This window comes from Sus scrofa, chromosome 1 (genome assembly GCF_054392235.1).
Source record: "Sus scrofa isolate SSC_HxYL_T2T_F1_AM1 chromosome 1, Sscrofa_HxYL_maternal_Yorkshire_Landrace_v2.0, whole genome shotgun sequence".
Lineage (NCBI taxonomy): Eukaryota > Metazoa > Chordata > Mammalia > Artiodactyla > Suidae > Sus > Sus scrofa.
Genome location: NC_139383.1, coordinates 147,510,071 through 147,536,052, shown reverse-complemented (window position 1 = coordinate 147,536,052; position 25,982 = coordinate 147,510,071). Strand labels below are relative to the sequence as shown.

Sequence of the window (25,982 nt, the reverse complement as noted above, 5' to 3'; positions counted from 1 at the left end):
ACAAGTCAGATTCCACCGAGGTGCTAAAAAGCTGTGCTGGAGGAAAAGCCAAGGGAGTGGCAGAGCCAGGAGAGACAGCCCTGCTCTTGGGGACCTGGCTTAAAGCCAGAGCCCCTCCTTTGCCTGCTCCCTCCCTAGTGGGGGGTGCTGGGAGCACCAGGAGAAGTAGCCATGCTCCACACCTGAGGACATTTTCCAGGGAACAGGAGGCTGGTAGGTCTATGGCAGGTCCTGAGAGCAGTGCTCAGCCTCCCACTGGCTGTGATGTGACAGGGCAGTGTGTCGCAGTAGGACATAATTAGCAAAGCAGCCGGGCTGGGGCTAGGCTGGGCCCCTGACAGTACACACCTAAAGCCATGGCCATTCACCAGATGCCTGAAGAAATGTGGGGCTAGTGAATGGCTTTCATTTGTTGACCACTGACCATGAGCTAACTTCTAGAGCTAAGTGGTCCAGAGTGTGGGTGGGGTAAGGGGCTGAGCCTCCAGTGGATGGCTTGCCACTAATCCCCTCCTCAAAATACATGTGGGATACAGGTGTCAAAAGGTGGTTTAGAGGCCCCAAGTGATGAGCTTCCCAGGGGCCAGTCTCAGATGATGGATAGGGACCTGGGAAGGGAGCTGAAGGGTGGAACAGCAGTGAGGCCGGGGTCCTGGGGTCCTGGGGTCCTGGGGTCCTCTGTCTTGACACACAGACCATGAAGATCTGAAAGGGTTTCTGTGTGTCTAGCAGCACTAACCCCAAGCCTGGAAACCCCCTTTCCCCTGGGGGCAGGTGGCATTCTCCCTGCCTGAGAGGGGCCGCCACCTTCCCCTCTGACTTGGCTCAGGCGCAGCAAGGCCCAGGCTAGGGGCCAGACCATGGTGCCAATTTGGCACTTGGCCTGAGCTACAAAAAACGGAGCTTAGTTGCAGGCGGGGAGGACAATGCTTAAACATTCTGGGCCCCAAAGGAGGCAAGAGAGCCACTGCCCTCCACCCGGCCCCCACTGTCCACTCAAGGTCTCATTGTGGGTGCCTGTGACTCAGAGGAGGTTCTGGTTTCTGTTGGATTCTTGAGGCTCAGGCAACCTGATCCTGAAACAATGACAAGCCTTTGAACAATCCTCCTTGGCTGCCCCAGAGAAGTGTTTCAGGCCTGGCCAAAAACGCAGCAGGATGGAAAATGACGTTGGGAGGGAAAGGTCGAGCGCTGGGCCTCCCGTGGCTCAGAGCAGGTGACCGCTCAGGCCAGAGCGCCAATTTCATGGCCTGGGGACTCAAGTGGGGGGCAGTGACTCCACAGATCAGCCTAGGTTCCACTGCTGAGTCTGAGCAGATGGCATCCTGGCCCAGCCTGGCTGGGACACCTTGGGACAGGGCCTGGCTTCTCTACTGGCAGGCCCACTTTAGGGATTCAAGTTGGATGTGCCTGGAGCCCCAGGTTGCCTGAGGGTGTGGGAAGAGGAAGAGGAGTGGAGGCAGCAGGAGGGGAAGCAGAACCCAGAGTCACACACAGCATTCAGCAAACTAATGAGGCAGAGGGGCTTGTCACTAAAGGAGCTGCCATGTACAGAGCCAGCACCTTTAGAGCCCCTACTGTATGTCAGGAAACATATCTATTACTGCTTCTCACATTGGCTCTGCCATGTATGTACCACTCGCCCCATTTTACAGATAAGGAAATCGAGACTTTGGTGACTGAGCGTAGAGAGCGTAGAGCTCTCCTGGCTGGCAGGAGCCATCTACTGGCTGCTTCTCTTTTCTTTCTTCTCCACCACCTTTGGAAGTTGTTCCCTCACCTACTGGCATGGCCTGGAAGTTCCAGAGGAGTTCATGCCCCCCAGAGGCCTCTTATCCCAGGAGGACAGGGTAGGGAGGCTTGGGGGTTTGTGGACAAATACCCACTGGAAGCCCAGGGCCCAGTGAGTTGAGCCCCTCGCTGCAGGGGAAGGCCCTAATTCACATGATGCTTAGGGGACCCTCCCTCCTTTTCCCTCCCTCATCTCCACCCCGAGCTGCCTGGGGTCACCTACAACCAAGTTCTTATTGCAGGCTCTGCTCTGGGGGACACCCCAAAGAGGACAGAGCCCCTGGGGGCTCGTCCTGGGCACTCTACAAGAGAGAGGAGTGGAGCAGCCATAACAGACAACTGGGGTCTTGAGATGGAAGAAAGGGTCGTGGAAGCTGGGTGAGGAACCACAATGTCCTCTAGAATGTTTTTCCTCAAATTTAAGTTTCCCCCTGCTGAGCTATTCTGAAGCCTTCAATGGCTGTGAGCAGAGACTTGCCTGTTGGCACATGCCAGCAGATGACAAAGGCAATGAACGAGCGTTAAATTAATCCTCACCAAAAAGTCCAGAAACAGCCAATCCTTTCACAACATTTTGTGTGTTTGGTGAACCCATGCTCTGTGGTTCAACTGTGTATAAACATAATAAAGTGATATCATGCAAGTAAACCTGTTCCTAATTTGCAGGGCAGGTTGAAATGCAGGAATGGTCCCTGGCCTTCTTCACTGAGTGGGGCACCTGCAGTGTCCAGCCCACAGCCCTGCAGCCTCCTGCTCTGACCTAGGCCTGGCAGCCTGGGAGATGCAGAGTGCCCAGGGGCCAGAGCTGACCTGGGGTGTGGGGAGGGCTCTGAAGACATAGCACAGCCTGCTCTCCCTCACCCAAGCCCAGCAGAGAATGTCAAAGCCTCAGTACCTCCTTTAAATAATTCCCAGCTCCATGTCCTCAGCAATGGTAGAAAATGCTCCCCAATTTAGGAGAAAACTCTCGACCCTGGAGTCTTGAGTCCCCACCTCCCCAGGAACGAGGCTGGGCTTCTCCTCTCTACAGGCCGTACTGGGCAGTGGGCACCATTTACTGCTGTGTGGCCTTGAGCAAGGAGGTCACCCTGTGGGCCACTGAGAGCTGAGCAAGGATGGCACCTACCCAACAGGGTCCCTTTCAGGGCTCTCCAACCACACCCACTCTTGCCCCACTGTGACACATGGAATCCAGCTGGAGGCAGACACCCCACCAGCTCTTTGAACAGAGGGAGTTTACCATAAAGAACTGCTACCTCGGTGCATGAAAAGTGTAAAGGGGAAACTGAGGTCTTACAGCAGGGGAACAAGTGCAGGAAGAGGGCAGGGGATGAAAAGGCTGGATGCAATGATTCAAACCCAGGATTGAGGCCCCATGAAGTGGAGACGCAGATCTATGAGGAGATGGGCATAGCTGGCTGCTGCTAGTCCCCTTGTGAGGGAGAAGGAATGATGGGACTTTAATTCAAAGTGTGCTTGGCATTCCAGCCCCTGGACCTTGGCTATGCCTTGTGCTCCCTCTCAGTGGGCCCCAACAATCTCTGCCTCCTCATTTTCCCACCTCTGGACAACCCCCAACCCCTTTAATTGTGGGCTGAACCTAGTGAGTCATTTCTACTAAATACAACAGAGCAATGGTGAGGTGATGACTGTGACCTCCATCCTGCCTGCCTTCTTCTCGCTTGCAGAGCCCTTGTTCTGGGAAAGCCAGCTGTCATGTTGGTGGCAGGCCTGTGGAGAGGCTGGTGTGACATGAACTAATGGACATCTCTAACCAGCAGCTAGTAGGGACCTGAGACCCTCCAGTGGCCGAGACAGCATGGAAGCAGATTCTCCAGCCCCACTTGAGCCTGGGAGCCTGTCTCACATCTTGATTGCAACCTTGCAAGGTTCTGAACTAAGCTGCCTCTAGATTCTTTACGCACAGAAACTGAGTGAGATCATGAAGGGTTTAAAGATGCTAAATTTTGGAGTAACTTTGTACATAGCAATAGCTAACTAATGCACCTGTCTGTCTCTATCTTATCTGTTCATTCCTCCAATGCACAGGTATCGAGCTTCCACTAAGTTCCAGGCCCTGTGCTAGGTGATGATAATACAGAGATGAGAGGGAGAAGACATGGTCCCTCTTGTCCCTGCCTCACAGAGACCATCCTGTGTTGAAGGATATGATCTTGCCTGTGATCAGGTGGGCTCCTCTTCAGAACTCCATGGGCATGTCTATGGACCTTCTCTTACATCACTGCTCCCAGCTTTCTCCAGGTTCCCCAGCTGGAAAGCATCTTGCCTTCCCTTCAGACACGACTCCATTTCTCTTCCACAGAGTGGTGTGTAGTTGCTGAGATACCACATGCTAACATATCACACTGGTGTGATGTTACAGCCTTGTCAAGAGCTCCTGGAGCAGGTCTGGCTGGCAACTCCCAAGTGCCCAGCCTGGTACCTGGTACTAGTGGGTATTCAGAGATGGAATTAGAGTTTCTGTGTGTAGACTCATGACTCCTCCACTACACAGTAGGTTTTTGAAGCTCAGCATCTGAACTTATGGTGCCTTAGGCATGGTCAAGCCATCAGGGACTTCAAGAATGTCTCCAGGATCTCCTTCTTACCCTCTGTCTCAGTCCTTTCAGGCTGCTATTATGAGTTGTCATACACTGGGTGCCTTATAAACAACAGAATGTATTTCTCACAGTTCCGGAGACCGAAGTCTAAGATGAAGTTGCCAGCAGATTCAGTATCTGGTGAGAGCCTGCTTTCTGGCTCATAGACAGCTTTCTCCCTGGCCTCACCTGGCAGAAGTATTGAGAGAGCTCCCAGGTCTCTTACATAAGGGCACTAATCCCATTCATTAGGGTTGCACCCTCATGACTTAATCACCTTCCAGAGGCCCTGCCACCTAACACTATCACAATGGGGGCTAGGATTTCAACATGTGACTTTTGAGGGGACACAGGCATTCAGTCTATGGCACCCTCCATTCCAGGCCTACCTTCTCTGACCTGACAGTCCTCACACCACTTTTTTTTGTCTTCCTTTTTTCTTTTTTGTCCTTTTAGGGCCACACCCATAGCATATGTCAGTTCCCAGGCTATGAGTCAAATCAGAACTGTAGCCACCAGCCACAGCCACAGCAACATGGGATCCAAGCCGAATCTGCAACCTACACCACAGTTCACGGCAACACCAGATCCCTGACCCACTGAGAGAGGCCAGGGATCAAACCCATGTCCTCAGAGACACTAGTCAGGTTTGTTTTCACTGCACCACAACAGGAACTCCAGTCCTCATGCCATTTCTATTATGATGTCAGGGCAAACAGACAGTCCCCTCAGGTGGGTGAAGGTTACATATTTATTTCCTAAGGCTGGTAGCAAAGACAAATGTCCTACCCCTGAGCAGGAGACCTGTGCATCATGGTGAGTCTGCCCTGAACCTGGGATTCTGTGGGCATCCTCTCTGAGCCCTTGACCTCGGGTCTCCCCGGCTCTGGCTCCATCAGAGCTGCTGCTCCCCCTGCAGGCTGGCCCTGCCTCACCTCCTGCAGTTGCTGTCCTGAGGCCTCCCTGGGAAGCACAGGAGATGTGCTGGGTTACTGCCCAACTCTATGAGGATTGAGAGGTCACCTAAGGCAGGAACGGAGTCCCTCCCTCCCCTGTAAACCTCCTGCAATTGAGTTCCCAGGGAAACCACCTCTGAGGTAGAGCCTGGCCCGCAGAAGTTTGCCAGTGTGTCTGCTGGGGGTCAACCTGGTGTGAGGAAGGGAAGGGGCAGAGCAGGATGAGGCAGAGGGAGAAGGTGGTTTCAACCAAGGGTTTGGGGAGCTCTGGAGCTCGGGGTGCCCCAGGTTGGGGTGCGGGGACTGAAGCATCTATCCTGAGCTGATCAACTGCTGGACCTGGGCTGCCCTTGGGCAGAAGCATGCCCATGGGTGGGGCAGCCTTCTGCAGCCCAGCAGGCTGGTGGCTGTGACATAGATCTCCAGGTTCTAGACTCCCTCTTTGGACTGCAAGCCTCATGGCTCAGCCTCAGAGGTGGAGGGTGAACACAGTCACCATTTGTGGGGGCCAAGGAGGGAAAGAAAAGGTTACTCACTGTCCTGTCAATCCCTGCAGCCAGCCTGTCATCTTGGGGAGACAAGTTCAAGCAGCATGGCCCAAGTCTGACCCATGCTGGGTGCTCAAGGCCCCTAGACCAAGTTATCCATCACAGGTGCTCAGTGACGCCGCCTCAGCAGGATTTCCTGCCTCTTCCCATGCGCTTTAGGAATGGCCACCTGTGAGGATCAGCCCTAAGTGGTCCTGGACTACCCTTATTTTAAGGGCTACCCACCTCCTGGCCCTCCACACTGGCCACTCCCTCCTCTCTGACAAGGCTGACAGGAGCCCCACCTTGCCTGTGTCTCAGTTACAAGTGCCACAATAACACTGTGTGGCAGATCGCCCAAAACTCAGAACCGTAAAGCAAGAAGGATTTATTGGTCTCACATTTCTGTGGCTGGTGACTTACCTGGTTTCACCGGAAACTCTGGCTGGGCTCACTCACCTGTGGGGAGGTCCACCGGCTTCTGGCTGGTCTAGGGAGGCCTCAACTGGGGCAACTGGGGATGCTAGTTCTGCTCTGTGTGCTCATCGACTGGCAGGCCTGTCGGAGGTCTTCTCATTTCTGTGGCAGAGAAGCAGAGCCAACAAGCCCCATTTGGCGGCACTTGCATCATACTTGCAAACAGCCCATCAGCCAAAGCAAGTCACATGACTGCCATGGAGTCATCCAGGGAGGGCCCTACAAGGGGGCTGACATTGGACAGGCATTGGTATGGGGAGGGGGGGCATAAGAACGGGCAGCCCCCTGCTCCACATGCTGCCTGATGGGAGAGGGAAGGCTAGCCAAGAGGCTCTAAAAGTCACAGTCACAAGATGGTTCTGATATCACAGCAAATGATCAGGCCCTTGAGGACTTCCATGGGTTGGACCAGAGTGGCCATGAGAGCATTACCATGAGTGCCCCTGGAATCCAGAGCAAGTGGAATGCCAAAGGGCACTCCTTAGCCCCTAATGAGGTGACTTCTAGGGAGTGGGCATGGGTGGGCAGAGGCCCTGGCGTCTCCTGGGAGATGGCATTGTGCTTGACCCTGTCATGATTACAGCCAGGAGGGCTGGCCTGGACCCAAAGTGGGGAGGGACAGGCACAGGTGGGGCAAGGAGGGACAGCAGGCCTTCCCTATGGTGGACGGGAGGCAGTGCAGCTGGCGGGAACACAGACTGGCCAACAGTCCAGTTCCCTCTAGTAGCATTCCTTGTGACCTTTCTCGGGTGAGGGCCCTCCTGTCTTCCCTGCCAGGCTTCTGCAGGGTTCCTCTTCCTAGAGTATGTTCCCTCACATTCATGTTGGAAGAAAATGAGATGCCATACAGGGTATCTCCCAAAAGGATTCAGAATATAGAGTTCTTTATGGTTATCAGTGGTGGGATTCATGCACACATGCTGGGTAAGAATTCAGGGTGGAAGGAATATTCATTGATTTAGTAGTTACTGATGAGTTTATCTTGAGCCCTAGGCTTCATTGCATTGGGTGGGAGGGCCTATGACCTCAGTCATTCTTGGGCTTCTGAAGAGGAGGAGTCTCAGGCTTTCTGTCATTGGTCTGTCCTGGCACATCCCCCAGCCTCTTTGTCCTCATGTCTGCATTGTGTGGGCATAAGATGCTTGATGAGTCTAGGGCTTCTGGAAGCCTGATATCTCCAAGTGCAGCCAGGAAGGGTCAGATGTCCACTGCCTAGCTCCTTCCAATACTTCTTCTCAGGGATAAAAAGTAAATTAACACTGCATACATATAAAAACTAAGAATCAGCTGATTCTCCATTCCTTTTTTTTTTTTTTTTGGCTGCACCTGTGGCATATGGAAGTTCCCGGACCAGGGATCAAATCCAAGCTGTAGCTGCAACCTACCCTGTAGTCATGGCAATGCTGGACCCTTAACCCACTGCACCACAGTGGGAACTCCTGATTCTCCATTCTTAAAACTAATAATAGCTATATTTTAAATTTGATTCCCTGATTACTATGTATTTAGCACTAAGTTTCTCACTAATAGTTAACTCATTTGATCATCATGACCACCCTGTGAGGTTGGAACTACTCCCATTTTACAGGCAAATAAACTGAGGCAATCAGTGTTTAGAAGTCTTCCAAAGGCCAAAGAGCTGACAAGTGGCAAGACTAGGATTTGAACCCAGGTAGCCTGCTACTTTTGATCTCTCTGCCCTCCAGCCTCTCTAAAGAAAAGCATAGCCTGCAGAGGAATGCCAAGTGGTGAATCCAGGATCCCTCTCACCAGGAAATGGGGTCCTGGTCTTGGAGCTGTCCAAGTGGCTTTGCTCTCCTCTCCTCTAATCTCAAAGCCCACGGCCCTCAATCCCTCTGCTCGGCACTTGGAAAAGGATCCAGGATGGGCAGAGCCAAGGCCAAAGGTATGCCTCTGACACATCTATTATTATAGGCAAATCATCTGTGACATCAATGTGCAACAGTAATCCTTCCATCACCTGGATCAGTATAAGGAAGATGTGTTCGCCAGAAAGTGAGTTGTGCTGGACATTGCCTCGAGAGGTCCCCCATCCCTAAATCTTGCTCATCTAAGCTCAAAGGAAACTTTCTCCATTAACATACCAATCTACAGGAAGTTTGTTCTCACATAAGTAAATGTGCAGTCTTAGGGTGGGCTTCAGGGCTGGCTTAATCCAGGTCCCATCTCTCAGTGGGTCTCTCTGCTCTTCCTTCTCTAACTATATCAACTTCAAAACTCAGTCCAGCTTCCTTTGTGGTGGCAAATATGGTGGCAGCAGTCCCAAGCCTCACACCCACATGCCCAGATGTCCAGAGACAAGGAAGGTGTTTTTTTCCTCCTGGCTCTTAAGAGGGTAGAACATTTTCACATCTCACTCTCTCCAACTGGGAGCCTGCCAACCTTGGAGCCATGTGAGGACTAGCTCTGGGGCTCAGAATAATGCCAGGTGCTGATTGGCTTAGGTCTGGATTCCTTAACCAATCACAGACCCAAGACAATGGGCTGACACTTGGACCAATCAGGCTGAGCCCTAGGCAGGGATGCCTGGGGATGGGGGAGGGGGCTGGAGACTGGTAAGCATGGGCAGATGGACTCCAGTTCTGAAAGGGGAGGAAATTAGTCAAAAAGGGGGCAAGCCCCAGAAAATCAGACTATCCAGTGCAGGTTGGTCCTTTGCCTCAGAGGGTGGGTGACTAGGCTGGTTTGCATTCTGGCAGAATCATTCCTGTGTGGCATGTCCTGTCTGGCCTGGAGGCCCAAATCAGAGAGAGAGACAGAAAGACAGAGAGTGGCTCTGAGAGCCTCTCTCACAAAGGATCTAGGGCCCCTCTGCTAATGTCTCCCGTCCTGGAAGGGCATTTACAATAGAGCCGCTCTGGATGTATTTTCTGTGAAGTGGCACCTTATCAGGAGGCCAATAGCCTGGAACCCCCGCTGCCTGTCAGATCTGTGTTCTCGGTGATGATTTTGATGAGCCCAGATGAAAGATGTGTTGGAACAACAGTGCAGCAGTCAAGGAGGTGAGAGAAGCAGGCACAGCGTCATCCTCCCAGCCCACCCTGGGCTCCCAGCCTCCTTCTGCCCCTCCCGGGATTGGTGCCAGGGTTGTCACCAACACCCAGGTTGCAGAACAGTGTCACTTAAGCATCAGCTGGCACCAAAAATCCTTCTGTTGCATAATGCTGCATGTCAAACCCACTCAACTTAAAATTGGGCAAATGTGCCTTGCTTTTTATTTCTTTGAGGAGCATTTTCACCAAAAGTGATCATTTCGTGGTGTGTAAGGAAAAGGGCTCCTTAGCCAGACTACAGCCCCAGAGTCAGCAAATGCTGGTCTTTTCTGGGCTGCAGGAAGAGGTCAGGACCTCAGAGAACTATGTGCAAAATGGATTGAAAGGCTCCATCTCAGAAATATAATTTCAGTGAAATACCCATGAAAACCATACCGTACCATATGGAACATGGAACTTTTCTCTATGAAAACTTGTGACACATCAAGAGACACTGCAGAACACATTCACAAGAAAGTCAGAGGCTGGGGTCTTGGTGGCACAATCTTAACTCCGCCGCTAATATTTTTATTCTTTCCACGTCCTTCCCGGGGTTGGCGGGAGTGGAGGCCTGGCTGCAGAGGGAGATGCGGTTTGATGTCTGACCTTGTTTTGGGTTTAAAGGCATCCAAGTAACTTGTGTCAGCAGTTAGAAGTGCGTCAGAGCCAAGTGTCGCCAACTGGGCCCAGAGCCATGAGAGGAGGAAGGGCGCCAAGGAGAGCAGAGTGGAGGCCCACTGGGGCCTCGAGAGTGTGAGCCCCCTGGGGACAGGGGAAGGTCTTTACTATGCCGCCCCTCCCCGCCCCCTCCACGCAGTCTAATTCAGCTCCAGGGACACAAAGATAAATACTGAGCGGAGCCCAAGAAGGGGAGTGAGTGGCCCAGAGGGGAGCAGTATTGGGGGGCTGGTGGGAGAAGGGTTCCTTTTCAAGCCTGTGAGATACCAGGCACATTCTATTACTCCTTGGAGCCAGGCATCATCACCCTTGTTATTAGACAAGGAAAGGAGGCTGGGAGAGGCCTGGGGCACAGCGGGGCTGGTTGAACACTGAAGTGTTCTGTCTGACGGCAGAGCCATATCAAGAAAAATGGAACAATAAAAGAGCGGTTACTTGATAAAGGCAGGTGTCTGGAGCAGGTAAAATCTGTCAGGCATGTGGGGGCCCAGGGCAGGTCTTGGAGGGTGGACATCAAAGGGTCTCTCCAAAACTCACTGGCCTGTGGCTGGAAGCAGCTGCTCTCTAGCCACTCACCCTAGGTCCTTATGTCACCCAAGGTCCCAGCCAGGGGGTGACTGCCTCTTCCACACAGACCTGCTGACTGGCTGGTTCTGATATCAAGAGGGGTGTGACAGGAGGCAACACAGGCAAGGCCCCAGACAGTGAGCCTGACTAGGGTGGGAGGGAAGGACATGCAGGTCTGTGTCCTGTCTCTCCAGTCTGGTGCCTCTGACTGTATGTGTTTTTTTGTCTATCTGGTCCCAAATGTCCACCTGGTGGGACTGAAAACTTCCTCTGGGCAACAGGGTGGGTGCAAGGTGGGGTATACACCCAAATCCAGGCTCCAGGTATAGGCTGAGAGGTTGGGAAGGGCAGGCTGAGCTCATAGAACCATCTAGCCATCTAGCTTGGTAAAAATCAGGACTCATTTTTCTTCAAGAATCTGCTCTTTTTCTCTTTCCTGTCTGTAGAAATATCACCAAATATTTTCCATTCTTCAGTTGGAAGGAGTCTTTATTTTGAAGATGCTCAACCTAGCACATCCAAGCCACAGAGCAGTAGGGAGCCTGGGGAGACCTGAGGGCCCTACCCCACGCCTGGAAGGCTGGCCACTGCTTCCAGAGCAAGGATGGATGGACCTTCCTTTCATCAGTCCCTGGCCCTGTCAGGCCAACTGAATGCCTCAGGACAAAGAAAACATCTTTTATGGTAACATTTTTAGGCACAAGAATTATTTTTATGAGCAATAATTATTTATTTTAAGAAGAAACTTTGATGCCACTTTGATGAAACTTTGTTTCATGTCTTCAAGAGTCACTTGACCCAGAAGGTGTGCCTATACTTACTCACTTCTCAGGAATGAGCACAGATGCCCTTTGCCCCCAGATCTTGTCATGATCAATTACTGCAGCCACAGCCTGTCCAGCTGCCTTGGCCAGAGCTGGTGATGTTTGTCAAATAAGAACAGAGCCCAAGTCTCTGGGGGTATCTCCCCCATCTGCAGGGCCCAGCTCATCCTCTTGCTCGGTCAGACGTGGAAAGTCAGAAGCCAGAGCCCATGCCCTTCAGGGGGGGCGTCATTTCATCTCATCGCACATCATTTCATCTCATCGCACTTAGGCTCCCATTCAAAACCTTCATGAATTCATTCACTTTGGACAAGTCTTGTGTGATCTTTGGAGTCTCCCAGGAGTGTGTCTCAGGGGTTCCCCTTCCCCAAGGCTCTGTGTCCTTGAAGCACCTCTCTCTTCTACCCATTACAGTGGGACCAAAGGTCCCTGGAGCTGTAGTAGTTGGGCCTCCCTCTGCCGAGACCAGGAGCAGCTCCCCATTTTTAAAAAAAATTTATTTTTACAGCCACACCTGCAGCATATGGAAGTTTCCAGGCTAGGGGTCGAATCAGAGCTGCAGCTGCCAGCCTAGGCCACAGCCACAGCAATGTGGGATCCTAGGCACATCTACGACCTGTGCCACAGCTTGCAGTAAAGGCAGATCCTTAACCCACTGAGCGAGGCCAAGGATTGAATCCTCATCCTCACGAACACTGTGTGGGGTTCTCAACCCACTGAGTCACAACAGGAACTCCTCTCCATCTTAGAAAGGAAGTGGAGGCCCCATAGACTCTTAGGGAGCCCCCTTTTCTTCCCCAAGTCAACTGTTTTCTCTAGTCCAGCAGCAGAAGAGGTACTGAGGGGATGTTCTAGGGCCTCAGCAGGCCCACAGGATGGGACCTTGCCTTTGCCAAGCTGAGAGGGGAGGATTACTAATGGCCAGCACCCAGTCCCCAGGTCCCAGTCACCACTGTACAATGTCCCTGCCTGGAACAAACAGTGGATGTGAGCAGCATGACGTTTATCCTTGTTTGATTATAAATGTGGTCTCTCCCCTCTTTCCACTTCCCCCTTTTCTCCTAATGTCTTTTCACTCCAATGGCTGTAAATGAATATATTATGAACTTCTCAAAGGCACTGGCCATGTTCCCTATGTATACATCTATGCAGGGCATAGAATAGCATCTTAAATATCATAGCTACTCAGTAAACATTTCTAGAATGATAGGCCCTACGAGGAAAGTCCTGCATTAGCAGGCATGGGCCCTCACATGTAAAGCAGGAAGTCATCTACAACATCAGAGAACTCAGAGCAAAACATTGTAGGAGTCAGAGAAGAGTGCTGATGACCAGGGGTCCTTGACCTGAGGAGGGAAAAGTGAAGATGTCCAAAGCATCTGACCCAGGGGGCCAAGAGTAAGCAAAAGGCAGCCTCATGTGTCCCAGGGCTCAGACTAGACTCCACACTGTCACTATCACTGACATGGGTAAGGATGAGGCCTTACAGTGGATGTGGGCCCTTATACCACCAGAGTTGGCAAGAGAGGAAGAGGCATAGCCCACCCTCCTGCATCGCACAGAGAGTGGGGCAGGGCGGGCCTGGTGGGTAGATGTCCCCGTGCAGCCTCCCTGCTTCTGCTATTCATTTGCCTAAGGCCCAAATGAGAGGGCAGCCCTGTTCAGGGGGAAAACCCAGACCACTTGGTGCCAGCAAGTCTGGCTTGTGGTGCCACCTGTTTGCAAGACTAGGTTGGAAACATCAGCTTCCTGACAATTAGAGACCTGGGCCCAGGAAAGGTGCAGAGATACCACCTGTTCCGGAGGAGGCCAAGACTGGGGTGACCCCTCTCATTGGAAGAAGGGGGCCCAGGTTCCAGAAACACAGAGAGACTCTCTCTATGTGTAAATGGCCCTGCTCCTGAATCATAAAGGCACAATGAGGTCATTTGTTGCTGAATAAGTAATTTTGAATTTAAGCAAATAAGAGGGTCAGCAGCCACTCTGTAAAGAAACTGAGGGGGGAAAATAAGAGCAGGACAGCTCAATACAAGAATGTCTTAGTACTAGGCTAAGTAACAGCAGGCAAGACTTATCTGTATGTGAGAGAATGTGGATGGGACATTCATTCTGAAGTCCTGGAGGACAGGAGACACCTTGTCATATGAAATTGTCATGCATCCTTTCCCCAATGACTGTGCCGAGTGCTTTAGAGCCCTGTGACAGCCCAAAGCACCCTCCCAAAGGGCCACATGCACCCTCGGTGGCAGTGTCCAGCCTCGTACTCTGATTGGATGGCCTGGGAAGGCTCTGAGGAGTGATGCTGGAGGCACAGGCGGGATGGTAACCAGCGGCAGTCTGGTTGCAAAGATACTCATAGATTAGAGCAGGCTGCCTTTGGTATCTTTCTGTATTTAGGAGGTCCTCAGAGAGAGGAGTCAGGCATGACTTCTATTGGAGGCCAGCAGTGCTTCCCTGATGACAAGGCATGGATGTGGAGCGTAGGGCTGGGGACCCCAGAGGAGAGCTGTTGGGCTTTTTCCTTTGTTATTAAAGCTTCACTGAAGTATAATTTACATACCATAAAACTCATCCTCTTCACTGTAGAATTCAGTGGTTATTGGTATAAATACAGAGCTATGTGGCCATCACCACAATCTTGTTTTAAGCTATAGAGATTTCATCAAGTTGAGGAGGCAGGCTAGGCATGGGAGTGTGTGGCCAGGCCACCTCTGGGCATTGAGAAGGCTCCTTCTTCAAGGTGAGGGTGGAAGCCCTGGGGCACCTGGGTACTGTGTTGACTTAGGGGGTAGAAGAAGAGCTGTAGAGAGATAGGAGGAGGAGCTCAAGTTCAAGGAGAGGAGGGTCAGTGACGTGAAGACCACTGGGGATGCAGAAGAAGATGGGAGGTGCAGCAGGGGAGGCAGGCCATCAGCTGCCCCCAGAGCAGTATTCAAGGGTGGTGGTGGCAAGCTGGAGACTGAGACAGGGAAGAAGTGGGGCCAGTGAAGCAGATTGCTCTTCTGGTAAAGAGAACTTAGGTACAGATCAACACAAAGGGGCATGGACAGCAAGATGGAGATGGAACAGGAGTTGAAAGATTTCATAGCAACCTGGGCACCTGTCCCTTCCTCCCTGTTCCTCGTCTCCAGCCTGCTGGGTTTGCCTTCTCTGACTGTTTCTCCCGTCTCTAGTCCGATGAATCCAAGCCATGGCCAACCACCCGCTCCCCCACCCTGGCCACATCCAATTCCGGTGGGCCTCTGTCCACTCTCCACCCTCAGCCTCCTCCAATCCCTTCTGCAGGGCATCACGGTAAAAAGTGGAACAAAATGTCAACCTGCCCCAAACGTGGCACAGCATATCTTTGTCCCCAGGGTGAAAACCTAATGGCTTTTGCAGCTAAGAGCAGGGTCTTGTTTCCCTGGCAGCCCTCCTACTCTTCTGCCCAGCGCACCCATTGCTGGTCTTCCCTCAGCCCCACACCATGCCTACCACTGCCCTGCTGCAGAGCCATCAGTGCCTTTCTCTCCCTGGACCTTGTTCCCTCAGCTCCTCCCACGACAGGCTGCTTCAAGTTTTTCTCACTGCTGGGCCACGTCTGCCTCCCGCAGCCCCTTTCCTAGCACCAGCCTTTTTGTAATGGTCCGTCTGGGTATGTTTATGTGCACTCCCTCTGTTTTTTCCTCACTAGAATACAGAGAATATTAGCTCCCTGAAGGCAGCCCCAGCTCTGTACTGTTTACCTTCGAATCCCCAGAGCCTCGCATAGGACCTGCCACTTGTTTCCTGGGAGTGAACAAATTGGTGGAGTTTTAATTTCAACCTCTTCCACAATTGGACTGTGAAAACACTTCTGTCTCCTAATTTTCCTTTTGGCATCTCTTTCCTCTTCCAAGAAATGTGGGCCAAAATATCCCCCTTCCCACCCTCTCAGGACTACTGACTATGCTATGGCTCTGGCTAGTTATGTAGACCACTGGAAAGCCTTGGTTTCCATCTGACCTTGGAACTGTGAGGATTCCCAAACCCAGTTGTGCCCTGCACGGCTGAGGCCCGAGAGAGGAGAAGGCCTGAAGCCCAGTGGGGTTATTAGTGTCTTAGCCAAGCCCTGTGCCTAGGGGATGGGGTGTGTCCCCAGGCTGCATCTCCTGAGGGCACTGCCTTCCAATCTACTCAAGGCAGTCCCACCCTGCCTGTTGGTTTCTTTCCCCAGAGCCCCACACAACATGCTTCTTTCCTGTCTTATGTGACTTTTCTCATTTATAATATCTGGAAGAAAGAATCAAATTTCTCTCCTCACCCTGCTACTTTCTGCTCCCCTGTGGGCTCTGGGATAAGTTGCCAATCTGTAAATGATGTTTTAGTTCTTTCTTTGTTGTTGTTTTGGAGCTGTGAAGCCTGTGCTTTTCACCAGGTGCTGAAAAATTCAAACTTATCACCCATCGTCATCATCAAAGCGAGGTGGGGTAGGATGGTTTCAACTAGTCCCAAGTTTCCTGGAGGAATTTGGCCTCTTGTCAATTCCCCTCTCCTGAGGCTGACATTACTTGCAGAATGAAGTTATCTTCAGCTACCCAGAACAGTCTTGGGTTTATTCAATTAAAATCCCATCCATGGCCTCAGTGCTAAGCATGAGAAAGGAACTATTTCTTGACTGATAATATATTAGTTGTTTTTTGCAATTGAACTGTGGGACTCTAAGAATAGTATATTTTTCAGGAAGCAGAGTTTTAACAACCAGAAAGTTTAATTAAGCTTTTCTGCTGCACTTTTTTAAAAAATTGTTAGTAGCAGAAGAGTATTTTTAGAACTGAAGTGATTATTTTTGTGTAACAGATACATGTCTGAATATTCTTAAATCTCTATATAGGGCAAAACAGCTAAAAAATTGACTTCCCAAGTCTAAAAGTATGACCGGTTGTTTTATACACGTCATCACCATCATATCTAGTTATTCTATTCATGCATTATTTATATCCTGCATTCTTTCTTCCTAAGTACAAGGTGGGCTGGGATTGGGAGAATTTTTTTTTTTTAATGCTTTACAAACTTGAACACTGAATGTCTTTTTTTCCCCCCATTCCCTCTGGTTTTGCTGGTCTGGGTAGCTCTCTTCCTAGATTTTGGTCTCATTTGGATATTTTTTCCCCTTTTATTGAGAGGTACCAGGGTATCACTTAGAAGTGAATGCATTATATGTTACTTCACATAGTAAAAATGATATTAAATTTTTTTTTGTCTTTTTGATCCCTTCCCCCTTTTTTTAGGGCTGCACCCACAGCATATGGAGGTTCCCAGGCTAAGGTCTAATTGGAGCTGTAGCTGCTGGCCTATGCTATAGCCACAGCAATGCCAGATCCGAGCCGTGTCTGCAACCTACACCACAGCTCATGGCAACGCCAGATCCTTAACCCACTGAGCAAGGGCAGGGACCGAACCCACAACCTCATAGTTCCTAGTCGGATTCGTTTCCGCTGCACCATGACGGGAACTCCATATTAAAATTTTTGTTATGAAAAAGCTGCAGGTTAAAAAAGAAAGCCATCATTTAACTAAAACAATGACATGTGCAGTGTCTCAGCAGCTTATGATGATGAAGTACCACTTGACGTGTTTCCAAATGAAGGCTCTAACTACATTGGGTCTTTAAGACTTTCATGAAAAACATGACATAAAAGTGGTCCAAAATGAACTTTCAGATTTTTCTAGAAGGTTCTTTATATACAGCTAGAATAAAGGTGATCTTAATATTGGTAATGTGGAAAACACCGTTTGCAATTTATGGCCATTAGAACTCCTTGTTAAGATTATTAAAATATTTACATACAAATAATGGGAATTATCTAACAGAAAGAGAAACTGATCCAAAGTGGAAATTATCCACGTCTGCACAAATTATCTACAAGTTTGGCAAAGAGGCTGAGAAGGAACCTGCGAGAAACCTGAGGGTGAGGTGGGGCGGGACGTGATGAATTCTATTTAAGGAATTTTCCACAACCTCTGAGATGAGCTTGCCAATCCAGATGCATCAATGAGATCACACAAAGATATGGACTGGGCAGGACTGTCCCAAAGGAAAGTGGCGTGTGAAGACAACGCCTGGAGGTGGCCACAGGCACAGGCAAAAATCAAGTCATTTCTTGCTTTCTTTTTGATATTTGTGGTATCAGATGATTCTGCTCTTTAGTCTCCCATTTCCATGTTTACCTTTAGAGTGAGTTTCAGTATTTCCCCATATCTCTTCCTCTACCAAACACTGCAAATACCGGGATCTTTTGTAAAGGATCAGGCACCATTTCTTTGTGAACAGCCTGAAGACCGTCAGCCCTTCTCTTCATCTTCAAATATTCACGTAGCTCAGTCTCCTACAGTAAATAGAGATATGCTCACTTTCAGTCTAGGTTTTCTGGGTTCTTCAAAGGAACCACAACCACAACCACTGTCACCATCAAGACACACTGCAGGCCACCCAGCCCCTCCCCTATGAAATATCTGCTGCCAGAGGTGAACGTCTGGCTGCAGCAAAATCAGGGCCCTGTGAGTCGGGTCATGGTAGGACTGGTTTGCCAGAGGCAGAGAATACTGACAGTATGACATTCAACTTCTTTCCTTAAATTTGGACTCACTTTCCCTAAGCAAGATGCCTACTGTTAAAGCAAAAGATGGAAAGAAAACCCAGGTGCTGGTAAAATTATGCTCGCTTTTAAGTAATGCCTTCTTCCTGAAGTGGTGGCATATTTTATCATCTCCATTTCCCCCCTTTCCTTTCTTCTTGACTTGAATTTCTTCACTCTTCACACTTCCTAAGTCTGCAGAGTTCCTCAGCCACTTGGATGGGAGCCATGAAAACTCCCCCAAGAGGTTGTGGTTTGCTCCTCTGCAGGTGACCCACGCCTCTCCTGCTGCTACCCTCGTCTTTTTTGGTGTCATTTTCTCATTGGCATTAACACATTTCTTTCTGTGAGCTGCTTGTTTTCACTAAAGCTGGATCCCATATCTTATTTTTGCAGTGATCCTAGATTATTATGCTAACTATAAATAGTTTGGCTGTGAATCCAATATAAATCAATGTGTTTTTTTTTTTTTCCAATTTTCCAAATGGAAATGTTTTAGGGGGAGTCTCTTTACTGAAAACTGTAAGTGGTCATGGCATACTAGACAGTTACAGAAATACAAGTGCATTTTGAATTAAATCCTACTTCAGGGCTCTAGTCACAGTGAATTTGACATTAAATAAAAGGATAAAGTTTTCCAAGATTTCTCTAGCTGAAAAGAACGAAACTGATGGTGTATATTTATGAAAGTAGTAGCAATCTAATACTTGCCTATTAAAAAATTAATCTCCCACCTGCCTTCCCAAATACATTGGTACTACATAAAACTGAAATGGAAAGAAAAGGATATTTTAAAATACAATAGAATCAAACATTTTTTGTTTAAAAATATATCAAATATATATAGTATATTACATAATATTGGTAAAAATAGAATATTATGCAGCCAGTGATTATGTATATATATATTTTTTGGCTGTGTCTATAACATGCAAAAGTTCCTGGGCCAGGAATCCTGTAACAGGCAAAAGTTCCTGGGCCAGGAATCAAACCTGCACCACAGCAGTAACCAGAACTGCAGAAGTGACATCAAATCCTTAACTGCTAGGCCACCAGGGAACTCTCATACATGTTTTTATTGATATGGATTTTCACAAAATACTAGCTGAAGTAAGCAAGTTATAAAATAGTATGTATATTAAGATGCCATTCAAATAAATCTACATGTGTATGTGTGGCATTCATAGAAAAGAGTGAAAAGGTAGACAAATATTTATCAAGATGGGAGGATTATTAGGATGATAAGCTTTTGCTTAATGCTTCTCTCTAGCTTTCAGTGTTGCTTTTGTCATCAGATAAATGTGACTTCAATATGAATTATGAGCTATAAAAAATTACATGGATAGAGAATTCTTACAGGAAGACTGGGATTAAATTAAAAAGCAGGTTCTCCTCTTAGGGTTGTATAACAAATATTTTTATGCATGACTGGCTTATATGATCAATATACAGGATTTATTCATTAGTCATGGCTCAAGACCCAATTTGCTTGGATTGTTTCAAATAGTAAGATCATACTAAAAATACAACTGGGTTTTATATTTTTCTCTTAAAATTCTTAACCAGTCCAATCAACCAAAAATGAATAACATATATCTGAAGAGAGCAAGATATAACTACTGTTTCTTATATACAATTACAAAATCCCTTTTATTTTAAAACCTAGACATCATTTAGGTCTACTGATCTGAACTGCTTACTCTCAAAGTAGATGTAATTGGTCAATAAATTTAACAGTGACTTTTATCAGTTTTAGAGAATGACTAATAGCCTTGGATTAAGGCATCTTTGGAATACTTGATAAAATACACATATACTTAATAGTTATGCTGAAAAAATAAGGCCTTTAGTAAATAATACCCCCCGATACCTTTCTGTTCTAGATAAAGGATGGTACCAAGCATAGTGTTGCAAACTAGGAAAAAGGCAAATATGACTTCCAAGTACTTTACAGAATTTTCCACTTGATCATATTTTTAAATACATTAACATCATGGCATTTTACTTTCACTGGTCTTTGGTCCTTGAGGGGCCCTCACTGAAATGGTGACTATTTGTTCAATGGACTGAGTGAATTAGAACACTCAGCAACTGTGATTTCTAAATTACTGCAGTATTGGCTTAATGCTGGTGTTAATCAGTGGGAACAGACTCTGAAACCAGATGAGTTAACCTTGAGTTTGCATCCACTTCACAGCAGTGACTGCAGTTTCATTCATGGCTTCTGGAAGGATTGTTGGTCCATCCAAAAATAATTTATTAATAGATATGTAAAGTAAGTTTGCATCACTGGCCTTGAGTTTAAAATTGAGATATAATTCACATAACATAAAAGTCACCCTTTAAATATGTTCAGTTCAGTGGTTGTTAATATAGTCACAGGATTGTGCAAATATCCTCGCTATTTAACTCCAGACCATTTTCACTACCCCAAAAAGAAACTCCACACCCATTTTCCGCCCCCCTGAACCCTGGCAACTATTAGTCTAGTTTTTGTTTCTATGGATATCCAGTTGTCCCAGTGCCATTTGCTAAAATGATTATTAGTCATTCCCTGAGTTTTCTTGGCACTCTTGTAAAAAAAAAAAAAAAAATGACCATAAATGTAATGGTTTCTTTTAGATTCTCATTTTTTTCTATTGATCTGCATGTCTATTCTTATGCTAGTACCATACAGTCTTAATTAATGTAGCTTTGTAGCAGGTTTTGAAATTGGGAAGTATGAATCCTAGAACTTTGTTCCTCTTTTCAAAGTTATTTTGGCTATTTTGTGACCTTGTATTTCCATATGAATTTTAGAATCAGCCTGTCCATTTCCGCAAAAAAGGCAGCTGATGTATCGATAAGGATTTGTATTGAATTTGGGGAGTTTTTTGATGATATTGTAAATGGAATTGTTTCCTTAATTTCCTTTTGGATAATGTATAAAAAGTAATTAATTTTTGTGTATTAATCCTATATCTTGCAATCCTGTTGAACTTTTATTAGCTCAGTATAGGTTTGTGTGTGTGAATTCCTTAGGATTTTCTATATACAAGATTGTGTCACCTGAAAGAATAGTTTTACTACTTTCTTCCCATCAGGATGCATTGTACTTCTTCTTTTTGCTTATTTCTTGGGCTAGAAATTTTAGTTTAGTACAAAGTTAAATAGAAGTGGTGAGGGGACATTTTTGTTTTATTCTTGATCTCAGAGAGAAGCTTACAGTATTTTGCTACAAATATATGCTAGCTATAATTTTTTGTAGGTGTTGACTATCAGGTTAAGGAAGTTTCTTTCCACTTTAGTTTGTTAAATGTCTTAATTTTAAAATATTTCTCAACTATCAAAAGCTTTTCTGCATCTATTAAGATACTCATGTTTTTTTTTTTTTTGCCCTTTACTCAAATATGATGTATTACATTATTTTTTCAGAAGAGTTTGTGAATAACTGGTGTTAATTATTCTTCAAGTGTTGTATAGAATTCACCAGTAAAGATATTCATTCCTGGACTTGCCTTTGTGGAAGTTTTTTGATTATTATTTCGATCTCTTGTTTAGATTTACTTAAATTTTAAAATTTATTCTCAGTTTTGGTAGTTTGTGTTTATAAATTTGTTCATCTAGATTCTCTAACTTGCTGGCATACATACCCCCTTGTGATACTTTCATTTCTGTAAAGTTGGTAGTACACTTTTATTCCTGATCTTGGTAAATTGAGTCTTCTTTTTTTTCTGGTTTAGCTAAGGACATTTCAATTTTTTTTTCCTGCAAAAACCAACTTTAGGTTTCAGTTTTCCCTACTAACTTTTCTACTTTTTCATTTATTTTGACTGTAATCTGTATTGTTCCTTTGTTCTGCTGGTTTTATGTTTAGTTTTCTGTTTTTTGGTTTTTTTCTAGTTTCTAAAGGTTGAAGTTTAGGTTATTAATCTAAGTCCTATATTTTTTAAAATATAGGCATTTTGGCTATATATTACCCTTTAAGTACTGCTGCATCCCATGTTTTGTTATATAGTGTCTTTACTTTCATTAATCTCAAGGAACTTTCTAAATTCCCTTGTAATTTCTTCTTTGACCCACTGGCTAATTAGGAATGTACTGTGGGTTTTTTTTTTCTTTTTTGAGGGCTGCTCCCTCAGCACGTGGAGGTGTTCAGGCTAGGGGTCAAATCGGAGCCATAGCTGCCAGCCTGCACCACAGCCACAGCAGCGCAGGACCCGAGCCTGGTCTGTGACCTACACCACAGCTCATGGCCACACTGGATCCTCAATCCACTGAGCAAGGCCAAGGATTGAAGCCATACCCTCATGGATGCTAGTCAGATTCGTCAACCGCTGAGCCACGATGGGAAATCCAGGAATGTACAGTTTAATTCCCATATACTTACACATTTTTCAAAGTTCCTGTTATTTATTTCTGATTTCATTCTGTTGTGGTCAGAGAAATACTTTGTATGATTTCAATTCCAATAAAAATATTAAGACTTTTAAAATGACCTAACATAATCTACCCAAGGGAGTGTTCTATGTGCGCTTTAAAAGAATATGCATTTGCTGTTCCTGGGTAGATTGTTCTATGCATGTCTGTTAAGGTTACTTGAGTGTTAATTCTTCTGTTTCCTTGTTGACCTTCTCCCTAGGCATTCTATCTGCTATTGTAAGTGAGGCACTGAAGTGCCCAACTGCCATTATTAAACTATTTTATTTCTTCCTTCAACTGTATCAGTTTCTGACTCACATATTTGGAACTCTGTTTTTAGGTACATATGTGTACATAATTATGTCTTCTTGATGAACTGATCATTTTATCATTATGTAATGTCTTTGTATAGCAATTTTCCCCCCACACTTGTGGCCAGGTCGAACCTGTGCCACAGCTGTAACCAGAGCCACAACAGTGACAATGCCAGATCCTTAACTCGCAGAGCCATGAGGGAACTCCTCTAGTAACAATTTTCACCTTAAAGTCTATTTTGTCTGAGATTAGTACATCCACTCTAGCTATCTTTTTGTTAAGCTTGTATGGTATATCTTTTTCTTTTTCCTTTCAACCTATTTGTGTCATTGACTGAAGTGTGTCTCTTGTAGGTAGCATATAGTTGCCATTTCTACCTTTTAAGGGGAGTGTTATTTACATTTATATAATTACTGATAAAGTAGGATTTAGTCTGCCATTTTGCTGTTTGTTTTCTACGTCTTGGTTTACTGTTCTATTCCATTATTTCCATGCCTTTTGCTGTTAGTGTTTTCTAGCATGCCATTTTAAATCACTCTGTATCTTTTACCTTATATTCCTTAGTTATTTTCTTAGTGGTTTCCTTGTGGGTTATAATTAACACCTTAATATATAGCAATCTGTTTGGATTAATATCAACTTAATTTTGGTAGTATACACAAATTTTGTTCCCAAATAGGTGTTTGTTTCCTCTCCCTTACTTTGTACTATTATTGTCACACATATTTTGTGCTTTTTTGCTTTGTGACCATTATTAGCACAATTTATAATTTTTTTAAAATGCAGTTGCCTCCTGGGAGTAAAAGGAGTTATGAAGAAAAAAATGAATTTATGTTGTCTTATATATTTACCTATGTAGTTACCTTTATCAGTGCTCTTTATTTCTTCATGAGTAACTGTCTATTGCCCTTTTATTGCAGACTGAAGAACCCTGTTTATTATTTCTTGTAGAGCAGGCTTGCTAATGATGAATTGCTTTTATCAGGGAATGTCTTAAGGAAATTAGTTTCCTTAATTTGAAGGATTGTTTCATTGGATCTAGAATTACTGTTTACTACTTCAGATATGTCATCCCATTACCTTCTGGCCATCAAAATTTCTGATGATAATCTCTTGCATATGAATCAATATTCTCTTGTTGCTTTCAAGATTCTCTCCAAGTCTTTGACAGTATGATTATATGTCCAGGCATGAATTTGAGTTTATTCTACTCTGGGTTAATTGAGCTTCTTGGGTATGTAAATTAATATTTTTCATCAAATTCTTTAGTTTTTGGTAATTATTTTTTCAAATATCTTTTTCTCTTTTCCCATTACGTGAATCCCATTATGCATATGTTGTACTCTTTATGGTATTCCTCAGGCCTCTGAGGCTCTATCAATTTTTCTTCATTCTCTTATATTCCTCAGATTGGATAATCTCAATGGACATATATTCATGTTTGCTGATTTCTTCTGCCTGCTCAAAACTGATGTTGAACATCTCTGAGGCATTTTTCATTTTAATTACTGTATTTAAACTCTAGAATTTATATATAATTACTTTTTTTTTTTTTGTCTTTTGTCTCTTTAGGGCTGCACCCATGGCATATGGAGGTTCCCAGGCTAGGGGTCCAATCAGAGCCGTTGCCGCTGTCCTATGCCAGAGCCACAGCAATGCCCCATCCTAGCCACACCTGAGACCGACACCACAGCTCATGGCAACGCCAGATCCTTAACCCACTGACCAAGGCCAGGGATCAAGCCTGCCAACCTCATGCTTCCTAGTTGGATTCATTTCCGCTGAGCCATGATGGGAACTCCTATTATTTCTTCTAATTGATGTTTTCACATCATTTTCATACTTTAGTTCTTTGTATATATGTAAAATAGCCATTTAAAGTCTTTGCCTGCAAAGTCCAATGTCTAGACTTCCTCAAGTAGTATTGAGTTTTACCACTGTGTATTTGACATACTTATTTCTATGCATGTCTCATAACTTTTTGAGGAAAACTGGACATTTTAAATAATAATGGGGTAACTGGAAATAAGATTTACTGACCATTTTGCCAAGGGTGTTGGGTTGGGTGTAGTTGCTGTTTGTTCGACCTAATTTTGTGAAGTCTATTTTCACTGTAAAGGGTAGATACTGAAGTTGTGCTCAGGTAGTTTCATATGAGCTAACAGAGCTTTCCTTAAACACCTGAAACCAATAACTCTTCCAGTCTCTATTATATTAAGGGTTTTGTGTGAATGTTGGGACACTTCGATACTCAGCCTGGAAGCTGACAGCTCTACCTTAATCTTCACTTTCTCCTTGTCCAGATGATCAAGATCAACCTAAGGTGAGACCTTAGCATGTCCTTAAGTCTTTCCTGAGCAGAATCAACAATCCTTGGCTTGTGTGAAGTCCTGAGCATGCACTTGACCATCTAAATTGCCAGGAATGTCAGAGATTTTCAAAGCCTCTATGACTATCTCATTCCTCAACTTTACTTTTACACTTGAAGTTAGCTATTGTTCATTCCAGTGACTATTCACTGTTTCAGGAAGCCACAATTGCCTCTTGATTTTTTTTTTTCCATTAAATGTTCCTGTGGAAAAGGCTTTCTGTATCTGGCAATCCGTGATCAGGAAAAATACAGACTTGCAAGTGGGGGTCTTCTAGGAAACCACCAGATAATTCTCTGGGAATGAGGCTTTGAAGGAGCTCCAATCCCATTCTGTTCCCTCAAGTGGCTGCTGCTTCTACCTTGATTGTGGACTGCTGGTTTTCAATGATAAGGACAGCTGGAGAAGGGTGGAGTGGAGATAGGGCAAGTTAAAATGCCACAAAAGTTACTATTCTTGGATCCAGCCATTTCTTTTGCATAAATACTCCTTGGGTTGCTGCAACGTTAATTTTGACAGTTCTGAAAAAAGTTAATTCTGGCAATTTTTGTGAATTTTCTCCTTGTTTTTGTGGAGGGGAGAATTTTCAGAGGTCCTTACTCTATCTTTCCGGCTGTCTTTAAATATTTAATGTCCTTTTATTTCTCTTAACAAAATGAATCTGGTTAAAACAGTAAAGCCACCACCAGTGACATTTCTAGGCATTTACATGTTTCAAGCTCAACTTTAAAGAGCAGCATCTATTGGAACAACCAAACTAGATATAGAATGGCTTACAGAAAATGTCCATACTCCAATGAATGTTGCCAACATTTTCAGTAGGCAGAC

General features: G+C 45.9%; 1 protein-coding gene across 7 annotated transcripts in view; it reads right to left on the bottom strand.

Moving 5' to 3' along the window:
- LOC110261474 (uncharacterized) overlaps window positions 1-17,820 on the bottom strand; it is a 54,941-nt gene extending 37,121 nt beyond the window's left edge. For all 7 annotated transcript variants that reach the window (XM_084975877.1, XM_084975856.1, XM_084975862.1 and 4 more), the window contains exons 1-2: window positions 17,663-17,820; window positions 6,334-6,453 (exon numbers count right to left, since the gene is read on the bottom strand). The gene's annotated coding sequence lies outside the window, so the exon portion shown is untranslated. The remainder of the gene's footprint in view (window positions 1-6,333; window positions 6,454-17,662) is intronic.
- Between the last annotated feature and the right edge of the window lie 8,162 nt (window positions 17,821-25,982).